Here is a 14853-nt window from a genome sequence, read left to right as displayed (position 1 = left end):
CTCAATTGCCCAAAAAAACTTGGGCACCATCTTTTGTATCTTTCTCCACCTCATCTCTCACACTCCATCGATTATGAAGTCCTATAGAGTAAATCCCTTAAATATATAATGAATCAACCTAATTCTTGCTAACTCCCATATAAGGCCTTTGCATGTGCTGTTTCCTTTCCCTTTCACAACTGTGGAAGTCTATCAGCTGCATAGTGACCCTCTCACTGTGAGGTTGACGTATAATCACTCTCCAGAATGATGTAGAGAAAAAAATTATATATCTTCCAAATGCAAGTTAATATGAAGATGTCATTGATGACATAGAATAATAGAAACTACTATTATACAACATCAACTTCACTACAGACCCAACATAATCCTTATCAAAATCCCAGCTGGCTTCTTGGCAGAAATTGACAAGCTGATATTAAATTAATATGGAAATTCTAGCAACCCAGAATAGCCTAAACAATCCTGGAAAAAAAAAAAAACAAAGTTGGAGGACCTACACTTCCCAATTTCAAAACTTACTGCAAAGCTACAATCATCAAAACAGTGTGCTGGCGCAGTGTCCACCTTCCTGCTTCCGTTCTGATGAATTCAAACCTTCTCTCAGAAGTGTATGGTAGAACTAAAGAAGACAATCAAGGATCATCTGAAACTGTTATTGGCTCTCTAATAATCCCAGGCCAAAGTCAGAGATCATGACTCAAGCATAAGTTTTCCTAAGACCACTAAAAAGATGTTTGATATAAAGGCTTGGGCTGAGTATGTTGTGGAATGGGCTGCAAAGGACCCCTATAGCTTCCTTATGACAGTGATTTTGGCCCTTACTCCACTGTTCCTAGCAAGTACTATATCATCCTGGAAATTGGCCAAGATGATTGAGGCCAGGAAAAAAGGAGCAGAAGCAGAAACAAAAATGTTAAGAAAATATTGCAAACATCTGAAAAAGGATTGAAGAATAGAACAGGCTCTGAAACCAGAGGAAAATTGTTTGGAAAATTATGCAGCTTTGGAAGGACTCACTAACGTTTCTTCTTTGGATTTTATGACAGTATTATATATAAATGATGTCTGACCATATGCAAGAATCATGTTAGTTATGACCTCAATACTGCAGTAACTTCTAGGGTTGGATATAGAAATATGTTGGTATTTGTGACAGTTTATTGGATAAATTAGTATTTATTCTACAAAATTTTTATAACTGACTTAGTCATTTGCCATTTTGTAGCCTATCTACTGAAATAAAAATATCCTATGGTAAAAAAAAAAAAGACTTTAGATTATGAACTCTATACAAATAATAGCTTAAATTTGGGTCCTATCCTGGGAAGAGAAAGTAAAAGTCAGAAGTGTCCTCTTTAAGATGTTTGGGCTTAAAAAAAGATATAGTATATTAATCACTTCTTTTGCCATTATTGCTTATTTCTTGGAATATAATCATTTCTGGTTTTCTCAAAGCAAAATATTAATCATTTAATTATTTTTGGTATAGTTTGTCTGATTTTTAGCCTTTGTACTGGTAATATAAATATCAGACATTCTGCACTTTTTAACCTAATTTTGTAAAGAGTTCTCTTGTCTTAACTAGTAGAATACTGCCTGCTGGGTATAAAAATTTTTTTATTTATGAGCATGGCCATTTTCTTAGAGATGACTTGTTAAGCAGAATAAAATTATAATTTAAAGTTTGCAGTACAAATGCCAAACATTGTAGTATCTTGGAACCTCTTTATTTTGGCTTGTGCTAAGTAGAAATGTGACATACTTAAAGTTCTTATCAGGTAATTTGCTTATTATATAGATATCACTTTTGTTTATTATTCCATTTTTTGTTTAACTCATGTGGTAGTGATGTCCTATACTTTTTGATCAAACAAAAGAGTTCTTTTAAGGAACTCTTAAGATTAATAGTTAACTAATACTTCGTAAGTGGTAAGGAAAGCTTGGAAAAATTTTGTTGGGCATAGTAGTAATTGGAATGAAAATAGATAAATTATGTCAAAATGAGAATGTTACATTTAGAAGTAAAGAGCTAAAGAATATTTCTCAGTAAGTAGCATAGCTGGAATTTTTACAATTAAACATGGCTTTTGTAAATATGTGTCCAAGAATTTGTTTCTTGGTCAGTCTTTAAGAGCTTACTAATGTTTTCCCCACTTTTTATATGAATTTTAAGTTACAAAAAATTGTCCAACAGCTCTAATTAAAAAATGAAACTAGGTATTAAAATAAATTTGATATTTTTATAAAGAGTTCCTAGGTTTTTGTTTTTGGTGATTTTTTTGGGCGGAGGGGGAGATAATTCAAGTTAGATATGTTAGGATGTTAGGTTTTTCAGAGGGTTACAAATTTCAATAATAGATAAGCATTCTTGTAAATGTTTAGAACAGTATTTCTCAAACTTGAGAACTTAAGGACCCCTGAGAATGTTTAGGGACCAGTTTGAGCAACATTTAATGCTATTATTTTAGGTTATTAGTTACTACTTGGTACCACTGTAAGTGAACACATTGCAACTCCAGGAACTGATATAATTCAGTGTTTACTTATGAGGTGGTTATTCAGGTGATGTAAAATAATGCTTTTTTTTCTTTAGAATAACGCTTTTTTACATTACATTGAAATTAAAACAAAATTAAAAAAAAAAATGCTTATGTAGATACTGGCCCCCATGGGTCTGCAGGTTCCAGTTTAAGAAAAACTTATCTAAAGATATGTCTAAAATGTTCTGGGTTTCTTCAATCAAGCTGTTCATGAAGGAATTTGTCTTGATTCTGGCCACATTTTAAAGTAAAAGTATTGAAGTAAAGAATATATATATTCACTGTAATTCTCACTTATGTACTAAAGTTGTGGTTTTATTGTTTATGTTGTGACAATTTTAGGTATTTATTTAAATAAGTCAGTTTTTCTCTAATTTTTGATAAAGTCTTAACACAAAACAAACAAACAAAAAACACCATTATGGTAGTGTCATAAGTAGAGACATATACATCAACAGAACAGAATAGAAAGCCCAGAAATAAACCCATACATCTGAGGTCAATTGATGTTTTACAAGGATGTTAAGACAATTCAATGGGGGTGAGAGTCTTTTCAACAAACATCGTGGGGACAATGGATACCTGTATGTAAAAGAATGAAATTGGACCCTTAACTCACACTATACTCAAAAATCAACTCAAATTGATCATAGGCCTAAATGTAAGGGCTAAAATTATAAACCTCCTAGAAGAAAATATAAGGGTAAATCTTTTTGACTTTGGATTTGGCAGTGGTTCCTTAGATATTACACCAAAAGCACAACAAGAAAAGAAAAAATAGATAAAGTGGGTATCATCAAAATTAAAACTTGAGAACTACAAATACACCAATATCTTCCCAGAATGGGAGAAAATGTTTGCAACTCATATATCTGATAAATAATTTGTATCTAGAATATATAAAGAACTCTTAAAACTCTATAATAGAGGACTTGCGGGAAGATGGCAGAATAGGAGAGGCAGAGCAAATTTCTCCTCATGAAAAAAACTAGAGAAAAGACAGAAAATGCATGGGACAGCAGTTTCAGAGTACAAGTGGCCAGAGAAGGACCTCTACAATATATAGTGGGGACTTGGATGAAAAAGTGGAGAAATTATGTCTGAAAGAATGGGTGAGTTTATTCAACTAGGACTTCTGGGGGCTGGTGGTTGTGAGCCAGCTGCCAAGCAGGGGAGGGAGCAGCTTTCCACTCCTGTATACCTGTTCTAGATGGCTAATGCTGCCAGAATGCAAAACACCAGAAATGGATTGACTTTTATAAAAGGGGGTTTATTTGGTTACACAGTTACAGTCTTAAGGCCATAAAGTATCCAAGGTAATGCATCAACAATTGGGTACCTTCACTGGAGGATAGCCAATGGTGTCCAGAAAACCTCTGTTAGCTGGGAAGGCATGTGGCTGGTGTCTGTTCCAGAGTTCTGGTTTCAAAATGGCTTTCTCCCAGGACGTTCCTCTCTCAGCTCCCATGCATTCTTCAAAGTGTCCCTCTTGGCTACAGCAAGCTCACTCCTTCTGTCTGAGCTTATATAGTGCTCTAGTAAACTAATCAAGGCCCATGCTGAATGGGAGGGGCCACATCACCATGGAAATTATCCAATCAGAGTTATTACCCACAGTTGGGTGGGGTGCATCTTCATGGAAACAACCTAATCCAAATGTTCCAACTTAATCAACATCAATATGTCTGCCCCCACAAGACTGCATCAAAGGACATGACTTTTTCTGGGGGACATAATATATACAAACCAGTACAACACCCATCTCAGCCATTAGCTAGGGAGATAATCCTTCTCAACCCCGTGGCTGGGAGCTCCTGTGAGGTAACTCGGGAAACAGAGGACCTGTGTTGACCACACACAGAAAAGCCAGTGCATTCATTCTTCCACCACAGAAGCCTGTGGTGTGCATAGGCAAGAGGCTGGCATAAGCAAGGGTGCCACGTGGGAGCACCAGGAGCTCATACCCCAATCCAGAGGCTCATGGAGGGTGAGACGTGCAGCCCCAGAGTCCAAAAGTGATCCATTCAGAGGCTTGGGAATCATCAGACCCACTGTGTCATTAAGTGGACTCCCTGCTGAACTGCACAGGGCCCAACCCTCTACCCCCAGGGCTGGAAGTCCCCAGTACACATGGAGAACAGCTGTGCTGACTGGATTTTCACCTGGTTTGGTCTGCACCCAGAGCACAACTGAAATTAGGGAAAAGCTGGCTTGAGGGTAAGAGGTGGCTCAAGAGTGTCATCTGCTAGAAAGACAGGGAAAGTGCATTCCAGCAAGCTGTGGTTCTGCCAAATTATAAATAAACATTCAAATAACCCTGCATTTCCCAAAATAATCTTATCAAGATAAGTAAATGCCCCAAAGTCAACAGAAAATCACAAAGCACATGAAGACCCAAGAAGATACGGACAAGCCAAACGACCAAATTAAAAAACTGGAGGAGACACAGAACTTGGAGCAATTAATCAAAGAAGTACATACAGATCTCTAGAACAACTTCAATGGGTTGGCTAAAGACATAAAGGACATCAAGAAGACTGTAGAAGAGAATAAAGAAGAATTTGAAAGAGTAAATAAAAAATAACAGATCTTATGGAAATAAAAGATATGGTAGATCAAATTAAAAATATACCAGAAACATACAACAGCAGATTTGAAGTCAGAAGAAAGAATAAGAGAACTAAAGGATGCAGCAACTGAATGCTAATGCACAAAACAGTAATAGAAAAAAACAGAAAAACTATGAAAAAATTTGAAACAGATCTCAGGGAAAAGATGGACAACATGAAACACACAAATATAAGAATCAATGGTGTCCCAAAAGGAGAAGAGTAGAGGGCTAGGAAGAGCATATGAGAACATAGTTGGGGAAAACTTCCCTACCATTATAAAAGACATAAATATGCAAATCTAAGAAACCCAACAAAATCCAAAAAGAATGAATCCAAATAGACCTTCTCCAAGACATATACTAATCAGATTGTAAAATGCCGAAGAGGAGAAAGTCCTGAAAGCAGCCAGAGAAAGGTGATTTGAATGTCAGTATTACCTCATACAGCAACTGTTCAGCTGAAAAAGAGTTCAGACTTCAATTAGAGATATGAATGAAGTAGATCTGGTTAGGACTAAGGCAAATTAGGACAAAGGGTAAAGGACAATAATGACTGTGTTTTAAAACTTCAACTTCTGTGTGAGGCCAAATGAAGAGATGTTTATTTGGTGCAGGATATATATCTTTTACAGCAGACTAAATAATTTAACTTGTACAGTCAGTTTATTCAAACACCATAATTACATGGAACTACGAATAGGAAGTGAGATCTGATAGGTTTGTATAGGTTAGTGGGAAGTCCTGATATATCCCAAAGTAATTTGGGAACAGAATAAAAATATATTTGCAGCCCCCCCTCCCCCACCGGGAAATGGGAAAAATGCACAAATGTTGGACTTCCCCACCTGGGTTAGTACTGATATTCTACAAAATTTGAGGACTAACAATTTAGTAGGATGAGCCCAAGATCTTGTGGCTTGCCCTTATGACGCTTCTTACTGCAAAGTAGAGTTTAAGCCTACGTATAATTGTGCCTAAGAGTTTCCCCAGAGAACCTCTTTGTTGCTATCTTTAAGCCCACATAGCAGGTGAATTCACTGCTCTCCTGTGTATGTGGGGCATGACTCCCAAGGATGGAAATCTCCTTAGCAATGTGGAGCATGACTACCAGGGATGAGCCTGGACCTGGCATCATGGGATTGAGAAAATCTTCTTGACCAAAAGGGGGAAGAGAAATGGAGCAAAATAAAGTTTCAGTGGCTGCAAGATTTCAAACGGAGTTGAGAGGTCACTCTGGAGGGCATCGTTATCTTCTATATGGATATCCCTCTTTAGTTTCTAGTGTGTTGGAATAGCTAGAAGGAAATACCTGAAACTGTCAAACTGCAACCCAGTAGCCTTGATTTTTGAAAATAATTGCATAATTATGTAGCTTACACAGTGTGATGGTGTGATTGTGAAAACCTAGTGACTCACACTTCCTTTATCAGGTGTATGGACAGATGAGTAGAAAAATGGAGACAAAAACTAAATGAAGATTTAGGTGATGAATGTACAACTATGTAATGGTACTGTGAACAATCGAATGTACAATTTGTTTTGTATGACTGCGTGGTAAGTGAATATATCTCAATAAAATGAAGATTAAAAAAAAAACTAAATGAAGAATGGGGTGGGATGGGGGGATGAAATGTTCTGGGTGTTTTTTTTACTTTTATTGTTATTTCTTTTGGAATAAGGAAAATGTTCAAAAATTGATTGTGGTGATGAATGCACAACTATATGGTGATACCATGAACGATTGTACACTTTGGAGGACTGTATGTTATGTGAATATATCTCAATAAAATTGCATTTAAAAAACTAAATGAAGAATGGGGTGGGATGGGGGATGGAATGTTTTAGGTGTTTTTTTTTTTTTCTTTCATTTTTCTTTCTTTTGGAATAAGGAAAATGTTCAAAAATTCATTCTGATGATGAATGCACAATTGTATGATGGTACTGTGAATAAGTGATTGTACACTGTGGATGATGAGACTTTGTACTTAGCATCGTTACTAAACTGACTTAAGGCTTTTGGGATATGGTCATGGAATGAATGTATTTTGCATGTGGAAAGAACATCTTTGTGGGATCCAGAGGCAGGCTGTGGTGACTTGAACCTACGTACCCCAAAAAAACATGTTCTTAAACTCAATCCATTCCTGTGAGTGTGAACTCATGTAAATAGGGCTTTTTATATATATATATAAGATTACTTCAGTTTAAGGTGTGGCCCAGCTGAATCAGGAAGGTCTTAATCCTATTAATGAAAACCTTATAGGGAGGGTCACAGGGAGAGATAAAACTACAGGGGGCAGCCAAAAGCTGGAAGTCAATGGAATCTGAATGAGAAAGAAGACACAGCTCTCTGCACTGCCATGTGACAGAATAGCCAAGGACCAAGCATCCTGAGCAGCTAGCCCCAGAATGCCAATCTTTTGGGAAAAAGCATCACCTTGATGACACCTTGACTTTGGACTTCTTCTAATCTCAGAATCATGAGCCAATAAAGTCCTGTTGTTTAAACCAAACCATTGCATAATGTATACTTCAGCAGCCAGTAAAATGAAACAAGGGGTGACAATGGGCATCCTTGTCTTGTTTCCTATCTAGGAAAACTTTCAGTCTTTCACCATAGAGTATAATGTCAATGGTGGGTTTTTCATATATACCCCTTATTACGTTGAGTAAGTTTCCTTCTATTCCTAATTTTCTAAGTGTTTTTATGAAGAAAGGGTGCGGGCTTTTGTCAAATGCCTTTTCTGCATAAATTGAGATGATCATGTGTGTTTTTTTTCCCCTTCATTCTGTTAATGTGGTATATTACATTAATTGTTTTCCTTATGTTGAACCACCTTCACACAGACAGGATAAATCCCACTTGATCATTGTGGGATTTTAATATGCTGTTGGGTTTGGTTTGCTAGTATTTTGTTGAGAATTTTTGCATCTATATTCATAAGGGATATTGGTCTATAATTTTCCTTTCTTGTGATATCTTTATTTGGCTTTGGTATCAGGGTGATGTTGGCTTCATAGAATGAGTTAGGGAGTGTTCCCTCCTCTTCAACTTTTTGGAGAGTTTGAACAGAAAATGTGTTAATTCTTCTTGGAATGTTTGATAAAATTCACCTGTGAAGCCATCTGGCCCTGGACTTTTCTATTTTGGGGAGAGATTTGATGACTGTTTCAATCTCTTTACTAGTTATTTGTCTATTGAGAACTTCTATTTCTTCTTGATTCAGTGTAGGTAGCATGTGTGTTTCCAGGAATTTGTGCATTTCATCTAGGTTATCTAATTTTTTTACATACTGTTTTCATAGTATCCTCATATAATCCTTTTTATTTTTGTGAGTTCAGTAGTAATATCTTCCCTTTCATTTCTGATTTTAATTATTTGTGTACTCTCTCTTTTTGTCAGTCTATTTAAAAGTTTGTAAATTTTATTGATGTTTTCAGAGAACCAACTTTTGGTTTTGTTGATTCTATTGTTTTTTATTCTCTATTTCAATTATATGCACTCTAATCTTCGTTATTTCCTTCCTTCTGCTCACTTTGGATTTAGTGTGCTCTTCTTTTCCTACATCCTCCAGTTGTGAGCTTAGGTCTCTGATTTGACATCTTCTATTTTTTTAAAGTAAACATTTAGAGCTATAAATTTTCCTCTCAGCCCTGCCTTTGTTATATCCCAAAAGTTTTGGGATGTTGTGTTTTCATATTTATTTCGCTTAGAATATTTACTAATTTCCCTTGTGATTTCTCTGACCCATTGGTTGCTTAAGAGGACATTATTTAGTTGCCACATATGTGTGGATTTTCTATTTCTCCTTTTATTTATTTCTAGCTTCATTCTATTGTAGTAAGAAAAGATGTCTGACTTGGATATTTTTTAATTTATTGAAACTTGTTTCGTGATCTAACATATGGCCTATCCTGGGGAATGTGCCATGTGCACTACAGAAGAATGTACATTCTGCTGCTGCATGTATGTCTGTCTGTTAGGTCATTGGTTTAGAGTATTGTTCAAATCTTCTATTTCTTTATCGAGGTTTTATCCATTATTGAAAGTGGTGTATTGAAGTCTCCTACTATTAATGTGGAACCATCTATTTCTCCTTTCAAATCTGTCAATATTTGCTGCATAAATTTTGGAGCTCTGTCATTAGTGCACATATATTTACAATTTTTTGCCTTCTTGTTGAATTGATCCCTTTATTATAGTGGCCTTCTTCATCCCTCTGAACAGTTTTTGACTTGAAGTCTATTTTTCTAACATTAGTATGACTACTCCACCTCTTTTGGTTACTATTTGCATGGTATATATTTTTTTCATTCTTTCACTCTCAATCTCGTGTCTGAATTTATTGTGAGTCTCTTGTAAACAACATATAGTTAGTTGGTCTTGCTTTTTATCCATTCTGCCAATCTATGCCTTTTGACTGGAGAGTTTAATATACTTATATTTAAAATAACTACTGATGCTGCAGGACTTTCTTTCCCTACTTTGTTATTTGTTCTTTGTAAGTATTGTATCTTTTTGTCTCTGTCTAATACCCTTTCTGCTCATTCTGAAGAACTCCCTTTAACACTGCTTGTAAAGCAGATATAGTGGTGACGAACTCCCTCAGCTTTTGTTTATTTGGGAATATCTTAATCTCACTATCATTTTTTAAAGAAAGTTTCACCAGATATAAAATACATGTTTGGCAATTTTTTTTTTTTATTTCAGCATTTATTTTGTTGCCTCCATGGTTTCTGATAAGAAATTGACACAATCTTATTGGAATTCCCTTGTACATAACTCACTGCTTTTCTCTTGTAGTTCTTAGAACCTCCTTGTCCTTGTCATTGGACAGTTCAATTACCATGTCTAGCCCTGGTTTTTTCTGTTTATCATGTTTGGGGTTCCTTGGGTTTCTTGAATGTGCATATTCATATCTTTTGTTTTATTTGTGATGCTTTCTACCATTATTTCTTTGAATATTCCTTCTGTCCCTTTCTTTATTTCTTTTTCTTCTGGGACACCCAAAATGCATATATTGGTATGCTTGATGGTTTCCCACAGGTCTCTTAAGCTCTCTTCATTTTTCAAAATTCTTTTTCCTTTCTGCTCCTCAGCCTGAAACATTTCAATTGTCTTGTCTTTGAGATGACTGATTCTTTCTTCTGCCAGCTCCAATTTGCTGTTGGGAATTTTTCATTTCAGTGATTATATTTCAACTCCCATTATTTCTCTTTGGTTTCTATTGAGAATCTCAAAGAGATTCCCATAGTGTTCACTCATTTTCCTCCTCATATCCTTTAGTTACTTATCTGCATTTTCCTTTATCTCCTTGTACACACTGAGGAACATTTTTTAAAGTTTTCATCCAGGACGTCCAAAGTCTGGACCTCTTCACTGGTGGTTTGTGGATCTTGTTCCTTTAAATGGACCATCATTTCCTGTTTCTTTGTCTTGTAATCTTTTGTTGCACAATGCACATTTTTATATTTTTAAGTTGTAACTATGGGATTTAGTTCCTGAGCTCTCTATTCCTTTGTATCCAGCTAGTGAAAGGACAGAGGTTTTCTTGCATGCCAGGAGCTAACCAAAACAAACAAATGAAAGTAAAAATCACCTTTCACAGTCTGCAAATTGGCTGTTGATTTGTGGTTGGTGTTTCCTTCGGAGTTTAGCCCTCCTATCAAGACCAGCCCCAGGCAAATGCTAAGTGCAGGGTTCTCTGTGTCTTGTCTGAGCATGAGTGGAGCCCTGGGGCCTGTTTCTTTTCCTGGGCCTGTGCTTGACCATGACTTTAGGAATTTCCCCATTTACAGTTTACAGGAATTTGAATGCCACCTCAAATTCCTTTGAAATACTGTCACCCCTTCCCAGGTGCTCTTTATGACTTAATGAGGGTAGTTCTTTACCCCAACTCTATTGCCTTGTTTCTCACACTGCCTCACTTGTCTGCAAGGCACTTTTCTGCCCTCAGGACAAATTCTGGGAGGGTAAGCCTGAGACAAGTTCCCCTGCTCAGTCCCTCAGACTTCCACAGGATAGTTTAGCACTGACAGACATGCTCCCCATTGCGTACAAAGGCCACTCTGTTCTCTCTGGAATAGGGCCAGGGACACACAATGGACACAAAGGCTGGTTCCATACTACACCATGGAGGGGTCAGGGGAGGGACCAGCAGGGGCACCAGAAGCTTCTCCTATGGCTTTTGAAGCTGTGTTTTCTTGATTTGGCACTCAGCTCGTTACTGCAGTCATTTAACTGTTTTCTGTACTTTTGATTAAGGGTGCTGTCTTTAAGGTTCCTCTGCCACTTTTGCATGATGGGGGTTGGAACAATGGCTGCCCTCGGAGCCAGTCCCCAGCAATCTGAAGTAGCTGATCAAAAGCAGTGATCAGTGATCAGACCACACACCTTTGCATTTGGAGGACCACGTCCTTATAGCCCACCCTTGCACCAGCAAGCTGCACCAGGAGCCCAGACTGCTGTCCCCATTGCTGCCTGCCATAAGGCTGGGGGTGGGTGAAATTCACTGGTATTTATTGCACTTTACCAGCCTCTTCCTCAAGTTCTTCCTTGGGTGTTGCATAGTTTTCTGCTAAACTCCAGTTTCAAAATAGTAGATTCAGACCAGACAGTTCTTGCCAGTTCAATAGTTATTTTGATGGAGGTACTGATTCCTAGAGCTTCCTACTGTGTCATCTTCCCACAATTCTGAGGGATGTTTGTGATGACTAATTCAATCTCCCAACCTGTTATATATTCAGATTTCCTCTCTCTTCTTGAGCCCATTTCAGTCATGTGTCTTTCTAGGAATGCGTTCATTTCAAAAAGGTTATTTAATTTGTTGGCATACAGTTCTTTCATAGTATCACCTACGATCCTTTTTTTATTTCATTTAAGTCAATAGTGACGTCCCCTCTTTCCTTTCTGATTCCAGTAATTTGGGTCTTCTCTGTTTCTTGGTCAATCTAATTATATGTTTGTCAATTATGTTCATCTTTCCAAATAATCAACTTTTGATTTCATCAATTTTCTCTTTTTGTTATCTATTTCACTAATTTCTGCTCTAATCATAGTTTCATTTCATCTGCTTTCTTTGGGTTTACTGTCTTTTTCTCTTTCCACTGTCTTAAGGAGGAAGGTTAAGCTGTTTTGATATTTTCTTTTATAATGTAGGTGCTGTAAAAGTTTGCTTCTAAGCACCGCTTTAGTTGCATCCCATATGCTTGGTTTTGTTTTCTTTTGTTGCACTTAAGATTTTTATTGAAGTCCAAAAGATTCTGGTTAAAAGGCTGGCTGGCCTGGCAGGAGGGAAGACGGGCAGGACTTGCTCGTGCATGGCTCAGCTCAGGGGGCTGCAGTTGCAGTAGAGCTGGGACAAGGTCCTATTCAGAGAGGGCCCCAGATTCCTCTGCAGGTGCCCACACTTGATGGTGCTCAGCAGGGTCTCCTGTTTCTTGGGGGTGGCACAGGCATCCTAGTCGGCCAGGAACTCATAGGGATGCTGTACTGGTCCATCAGGGCTGCTGTCTTCTTCCCACTCACTCCATATACCTGCATCAGCTGCCAGGCAAACACCTCCCACACGGACTGGGCCTTGTTCTTGATGGCTCCTGCGTTGAAGTCACTGAAGGTGAGGAATGAGCAGAGAGGGTTTGGGGAGGGCCTGGCAGGCCCCACGTCAAGAGGGCCAGGTAGACAGCTGACTCTTTCATGTCTGCCATGTGCTTCACAAAGAAGCCATCAATGATCTGAGTGTTGGTGGCAGCTTGCAGCAGTGTTCTTGGAAGTCTGAGTCATGCACTGAGCCATGTTCCTCCACCAGGTACACCTGATGCCCCAGGCCACAGCACTTCAGCTGAACTTCTGCTCCCAGAAGCAGCCATCGATGACGCTGCTGCACAGGCTGACTGGCCGCTTGCGTTCCACTATGTGGTCCAGAACCAGCTCACCAGGTCTTGCTGGGTCTCTGGGCCTGGTCTCCTGTGCCACCTACATGACGTTCCCAACATGCAGCCAGTGGCTTTATATGAGTGGTCCCTGGTTATTGGTGTTCTTATTCTTTCTAATAGAAAATTTGTGTATACTGTTACAACTGGACAGCATTTGGTTATGGCATGCTAGTCTTCCACATATACCAGAATTCTTAAGAAAGGTCTGGAATCAGATTACCCTATTATTTCGAGTATTAAAAATGATATTCTTTTAGAAACAAAGAAAACCATATAAAATTTGACAGTATCATAAAATGGCTTTGCTCTGGGTCTTTTCACTGTTTTATAATTTTCTCCCCAATATTAAGTTGTAAATACTTCATAATCTACTAGTCACTGAACTTCACAATATATTTGAAAAGATATGATTTGAATTTGTTAACTATAAAAAGTGCACATGGTTAAATACTAAAAGAGCTCAGAAGGGAGAAATTTCCTTGCAAGGTAATCACAAAGATGTTTTTATACATTTGTCCTTTGTTTATATTATATTACTCTCTATCTCACTCATTACATAATATTCATTAGCCTGTTTTAGTTTGCTAAAGCTGATGAAATGCAATATACCAGAAATGGATTGGCATTCAACAATGGGGATTTATTAGCTTACAAGCTTACAGTTCTATGAAAATGTCCAATTAAGGCGTCAACAGAACAATACCTTCTCCTAGAAGACCAGCTACCAGTGAGCTTGGGCTCCTCTGTCAGATAGCAAGGCACATGGTGATGTCTGCTGGTCCTTCTCTCCCGGGTTTTGGTGCTTCCAGCTTCTGGCTTCAGTGGCTTCCTCTCTGAGCTTCTGTATGTTTCTCTCTTTTAGCTTCTATCTCTCTAAGCTTCTGTGGGGCTTTTTTCTATGTTTTTCTCTCCAAATTCATCCCATTTATATAGAACTCCAGTAAGAGGTTTCAGACCCACCCTGAATGAGGTGGGTCACATCTCAATTGAAATAATCTAATCAAAAGGTCCCAACTATTATAAGTTTACACCCACAGGAATGGATTAACTTCAGAACAAACTTCTGGGGTCCATAAGGCCTCCAAACATCACATAGACGCTGTCTCCTTTGTGCTCACTGGGCTCATCTGAAGCACAGAAAATTGTTTTTCTTCATTCCCCTAAGGATAGCACATAACCAGTACCATTGTAGATGCACAGAAGTTCATTTATGACATACAACTGATGCTACAGGGAATTAGGGAACTCTGATTGAGAGAGACTATGATAGAAACAACACATACACACACACACACCAAACTACTCGACCTCAGACACATGGTATCTATTTTACTAACAGCAGACTTTGCCCTGTATTCACATCCCCGAGGGAAAGAAGTTTGAAAATACCCAACTTTATATATTCAAATCTTATGTTTTCTCTTATGCCATATTTTTCTCTTCAGTCCATACTTTATGAAATTCAGTATATAACAAGTCATCTTTTTGTGATGTCTTTACTTATTTTCTACTTTCAAACAACAAAAATCTTCAAAGACTTTTTGGAGATATAGAATCTACAATTTCTAAAGATTTTGCATAATATAAAAAGTGCATATAAATTCTGAGTTATCCTATACCTGTGAACTGAGGATGAAAGATGAATTATTCTGCTCAAAAAGGTAATGCGGATTTTGGAAACCTTGCTCACTTCTTCTAAGAGTATAAACAAATGCTAAAGAAAGATGACTCCTGACTACAGTAAGATTTTTATATCTGCTAGGT

Source organism: Choloepus didactylus, chromosome 15 (assembly GCF_015220235.1).
Source record: "Choloepus didactylus isolate mChoDid1 chromosome 15, mChoDid1.pri, whole genome shotgun sequence".
Taxonomy (NCBI): domain Eukaryota; kingdom Metazoa; phylum Chordata; class Mammalia; order Pilosa; family Megalonychidae; genus Choloepus; species Choloepus didactylus.
The sequence above is the reverse complement of the archived record's forward strand: the minus strand, read 5'-3'. Positions refer to the sequence as shown.